Genomic DNA, 5,753 nt, shown 5'->3' with positions numbered 1-5,753 from the left:
AATGTGCAAAACATACTGGAAAGTGTATTCCCTATATCTACCTCCTTGAATTTGTTTTTATTTAATAATTTCTTTCTCTTTTAAATACCTTTTAATGGATTTATTTAGGATTTGCAATCATCTCTAAAACTTGTTTAAACTGTATTTTAATTGTATTTTATTGCTTATGAACTATGTACTGCTTTTATGGTTTTAATTAACCGAATAAAGTTATTTGACTGACTGACTGATGTGTTTTATATTTATTAATTATATTTGTAAAAATGTTTATATATGTAATGTGTTTAAAAAAAAGTAGAATTAAGTATGTTTATATTTATTAGTGTATTAATAAATAATTTATACATATTTAAAGTATATAGTAAATTTAAATATCTTTATTAAGTATTTATTTAAAAGGAAATGAAAACTAAAAAGTTATTTTTTTTAGAGGATTGTGTATTTAATGTTAAATTAATATGTCGATATTTTTAGTATTAGTAAATAGGCTGTATGTAAGTCGATAATCGTGCTGTCGATATTTTTGTACTGTTTCTTAATATTTAAAGCAATTTCAATAATTTAGTAGTCGATATTTTAGTAGTCGATATAATTATAAACGATATTTAAATAGTCGATAATAAATTATCGATATTTGTGTAAAATCTTGTTTAAGTATATGGTGACGATATTTTTGTAAACGATATAATTGGGCCGATATTTTTGTAGGTCGGTGTTTTTGTTATCGATATTTGATCAGGGATCCCCTCTTGAGGAGTGTTGGGCGGGGAAGAGCACAGGGCTCTCTGCATGACTGTCAACTTGGGTGGACTGTGCATATTGTACCCTGACTGCATTGTGCTGCCCAGTAAAAAGGCCCATGCTTGGGACCATGGGTCTGCGGTGATGTTGGTTACCCACCTAACTCATATTGAAACAGGAGTCTAACACATGCATGAGTTTGAGTACTGGTTGAAACCCTGTGGCGCAATGAAAGTGAGGTAGAACCCTGCCACTTCCTTATGGTGGGCACACCACCAGCCCATCTCGCCTGCTCTGTCAGGGAGGTGGTACATGAGCGTGTGTGATATTGATAGGTCTAAAAAAATGGTGCGCTATGCTATGCTATGCGTGGGCAGGGCAAAGCCAAAAGGGAACTCTGGTAGAGGTCTACAGCAGTCCTGTTGCGCAAATCAGGCCCCCGACCTGGGTAAAGGGGACACATACTAATCAAACCATCTAGTAGCTGGGTCCCCTGATGTTTCCCTCAGGATAGCTGGATACCCCAGTTTTATCCAGTAAAGCAAATGATTAGATGTCTCGGGCTGAGATTATCTTAACCTGTCCTCAAACTTTAAATGGGTAAGTAGACTGGATCGCAGGTGTAGAGTAAGGCATCTAATGTGAGTTCCTAGTGGGCCACCTTTGATAAGAAGAACTGGTGCTGCAGAATGACTGAATTCCAGGTTAAGGCAGCCAATGCCAATGCTCATCAAACCCCAGAAAATGTGTAAGATGATATAGACAGCAGGACGGTGGACATGGAAGTTGGAATTCACTAAGTAGTGCGTAACATCTCACCTGTTGAATCAACTAGCTCTGAAAATGGATGGGGCAGGAATTAATGAATTAATTAAATCTTTATTCTATTATACAATATAATCATAAAAGAATGACAATTAAAAACAGATAAAATCTTAGTGCATAGATATATGTAAAAAAGCCACCATAATAACAACATAGCAGTATTTATGAGGTCTAAAAAGCACTCCAACATGCTGCACCCAATCGGATCACAAGTTTACAATACAGTGTTAAGAATTTATAATCTTATTTCAGTATAAAGCACCTTTCAGAAAAGAGGTGACAGCCAGCTTTACCACATGAACAGATGATAACTTTAAATATAAAAAGTCAGGCCAAAACTGTTGGAATCCCCTCGTTTTAAATACTTGTGTCGAATAAATTCATTAAATTTACAAAACAACAATACATGTTCCAAAGGCTGCTGAGAGCAGCCATCACAAGGGCAAACCTCAATCATTCTTGGGTCAAAATGACCTGGCGGGAAACAAATACGTGACCAAATCAACTCAAACCTACATTTAGTCAGAAGAGATCTTTCCCAGATGTGGGAAACCGTAAGAAGTTCGTGTTTCAGGCCTACTACAGTTTGCAGAGACAAAAGTGATCTGGAGGACTCCCTTGTGAGCACCTCTAAATCCCTAACTTCCTTTAAATTCTTAAAAAACCATTCCCTGATTGCCCTTATATCCCCCTTGCTGAGGTGAGATGCAGTTTATAGAACAGGTCGGGGAAGCCCAAGGTCTGACTGTCAAACTCAACATAACTCAACCATGGTATCCTGAGACCATACTTACACCCAAGGCAGTACTCATTCACATCCCCATTAAAGACTGTGTGATCCCCAGACCACACTGAGATCCACAATAGCACTGAAGACAGTTTCACAACATACTCCACGCAATCAAGGCCCACTTCAACATGTGCAATTAAGGACAATCTATTAGGATCTAGGCCTAACAACCACCTAGAGAAGCATTTCTCCTCTTGATGGAAAGCCTTACAATGTTGGTACCACCAGATGACTGAGCCATCAAGAACTACCGGTAGGCATTTTTTCATTTTACAAATCTGTAAGGGGGGTAATATAGGTCTATTACCAATCTGTTTAGAAAACCTACAAAGAGCTCTACAGGCTAAAGGAAAAGAGGAGCACCGCTTTGAAAGACATAAAAGGCAATTATTCAGATAGTCAGTACCCCAAGGTAGGGGAAATCAGGCACCCTAGTAACCCTGTTACCATTCATTACAATAGGTCTAGTTTTAGAGGTTTTCCTCACACATACCATGTAATATGTTTTGCTTCTATTCATCTCCAGCTCCGGCTCATCCATGAAGTTGACAAAGAGGTCCACAATATTTTTTAGCTCATTGGTCGGGCTGGGGTGGGAGGAGAGGCTGAATATGTGCAGCGGCTGGTGGAGGTGTTGTCTCTGGGGCGGTGCAGACTCTGGACATGAGCTGGGCAATTCTTGTGGATTGCCCCTGCTGTGGTGGTCACCTCTCCCCACCCCTTCTCTGGGGCCCGGGGCTGGGACCTAGCATCTGAACTAGAACTGATGCAGACCTGGGAAATCTGACTGTTTATGTAAAACAAAGCATTAGGATGACTTGAGATGGGTTTTGACGCAATGTGATTTCTGCCTGGTGCTCTGAATATCAAAGTGAAGAAATCAATAGTGCAAGGGTAAAAATGATAGAATAGTATTAACTTTGTTAAGGTAGTCTAATGCCTAGTAATCAGAATAGTGAGGTGCATAAATGGATGAACAAGATTCTTACTTTCCCTGCCTACTATCCAGCAAAATCACAGCCATGGGAATGGGCTTGGCAAAATCAGAGGGCAAAGAAAGCCCTATTGAGATTCACTCTGGTCCGGTCCTGTGAAAAGACTTGAGATGTGTAGTGTAAGTGGGAGGCCCTTGGGTCGCCGTAGAAATACCACTACTCATTGTTTTTTAACTTGCCCGGTGAGGTAAACCCAGTGGGGCTCTCGCTTTTAGTCCAAGTGCTTGGTGCCTGACGGGTGTGACCCACTCTTGTTAAACAATAATGCATGTGTCCTAAATCAAGCTCAGGCTAGAGAGAAACCTCCCACAGAACAGAAAGGCAAAGCTCACTACACCTCAATTTTAAGTATGAATACAGGGCATGAAAGTGGGGCCTCATTGTTCTTCAGATTCTTCACGTTTCAAGCAAGAGGTATCAGAAAAGATACCAATGGAATAACTATCTTGTGGTGGCCAAGTATACATAGCGCCATCCCTTTTTAATCTTTCAATGTCGGCTCTTCCTATGAGTGTGAAGCGAAGTTCACCAAGCGTTGGATTGTTCACCCACTAACAGGAAACATGAGCTGGGTTTACACCATTGTGAGACAGGTTGGTTTTACCTTACTAATGATGTGTTGTTGCAATAGTAATCCTGCTCGGTATGAGAAGAACTGTGCATGGATGGGGAGCCAATGGGGCAACGCTACCATCTGTGGGATTACGACTGAACGCCTCAAAGTCAATACTGTCTCGGATTCCCCAGATGAAATCGTAAAGAAATCCCATCCAATGCTTTGATTTTTAGGGACTAGTCCTTCATTGCAGAGTCTTCTTGATGCAGCTCTGCCTCCTGTTCCTCTGCTTGCAGTGGTATCTGATCCTGGGTATTGCCTTCAGAAAAGGGGTGGGGGAGTTCCCAGAGTCCTAGAACGTGGAATTCCATGGACTCACAAAGAAATTCTGCCGCGCTATGAGGAATTTTGCTTTTTATGCCGAGTTTGCCCGCACGTCTATTTGCGTTGTGTTGGGAATGCAGAGTGTGCCCATGTGCTCCAAAATCATGCACGAATGGCACTACGTGGTCCTGAAGTGTGCTTGCATTCGAAATCATGCGCAGACCACACAAAATGGTCTGCATAGGTGTGGCCATCTTGTTTATCTGCTCTTTGTTATGGTGCTGGACCTAAATTTTCATCCTGTCCTAATCTTTGTAATCTTCCTCCTTTATTACTCTTCTACCCCTTATTTTTATTCTTTATAATAGTGTGTTTGTGTATTTTGCTTTGTTGTGTACGTTTTTTTGGTGTTTTTTTAACTTATCTCTTAGTTTATTTCCCCTTCTTTACTTATTTGTTTCTTCTTTACTTTCCCTTCCTTTTCCTTCTTAGTTATTATTTCCCCACCCAGTGCCACAGCAGAAGTGCGACTTCTGTGTGGGTGGCACCACCGCCCAGGTGAGCAACCCTGGGAAATATTTTGAGAGGAAGAGGTGGCAGCAAAATTCTTTTTTTTACAGCACCACCTCCCTTCTATGCCTGCAGCAGGTGGTAGACCCAGTAGCCCGTACACCCTTTGGGAGCATTAGCAGTGCTGGGGGATGGTGCGCCAGTACATGCAGCACACCAGCAATGTTCGGCGCACCATCCAGCAGCAGAAGCACCAATGGGTGGACATTCTCGAATGCGGGCAGGACCTGCTCGACCTGCAAGGCGTCAAGATTTGATGGCTCGTGAGTATCAATTATTTGTTGTGTTTGTGTTCTACAATGCTAAAAAAAATTCTGAATGACATGCTGCTCAAAATCAGAGGTAAGTTAGGTTTAGCTTACGCTGGTATATTATTGTGTAATCCAGTTTCTAGTTTCTGCTAGGTTGGTGCCGATACCAAATCACATTCATCAGGCGCTAACTTTGCCTGAATAATTAGGAAGCCGTTGCAGACTGTTCTCCTGTCACTATAGTGCACCACTGAGCAGTGTGTTCTCTCTGTGAGTTTCTGTAGCTCATACAGTACCAGGTTATTTAATTGAATTCACAGTGATGTTGTAAAGTATGCATCTATGCATTGCAAAAAAAGGGAGACTGAGTTTGCTCATCAAGGATGTTGAGAAATGGGAATTGATAGAGTCAAAGATCATTCACTGCAATACATTACTTCCAAATGTAGTTTTTGTTAGGGAGATTTGGAACATGGATTTAACAACAGTCGATAGACTAGTCAAAACTAGAAGTACTATAGGTGATCTGTTTAAGTGACTGGGTTTGCTCCTCATAAATCATTTTTTGGAGCGTATTAACAGAATAACTATTCTATTTTTATTTATATTCCTATTTTTTTTTTATCAGCACCCAAGGGCAAAAACACAGCCGATTCAGATGGTCTGGGACAAGTTGGTTAGCCGGCGCTGACCACCAACAC

At 40.9% G+C, this 5,753-nt stretch overlaps 1 pseudogene; it reads left to right on the top strand.

Moving 5' to 3' along the window:
- Positions 1-357: 357 nt before the first annotated feature.
- LOC144765653 (28S ribosomal RNA) lies at positions 358-4,268 on the top strand (annotated as a pseudogene).
- Positions 4,269-5,753: the final 1,485 nt, after the last annotated feature.

The sequence above is a fragment of the Lissotriton helveticus genome, chromosome 6, assembly GCF_964261635.1.
Source record: "Lissotriton helveticus chromosome 6, aLisHel1.1, whole genome shotgun sequence".
In the NCBI taxonomy this organism is placed as follows: domain Eukaryota; kingdom Metazoa; phylum Chordata; class Amphibia; order Caudata; family Salamandridae; genus Lissotriton; species Lissotriton helveticus.
Note: the sequence above shows the minus strand (reverse complement) of the source record. Positions and strands in the feature narration are given on the sequence as shown.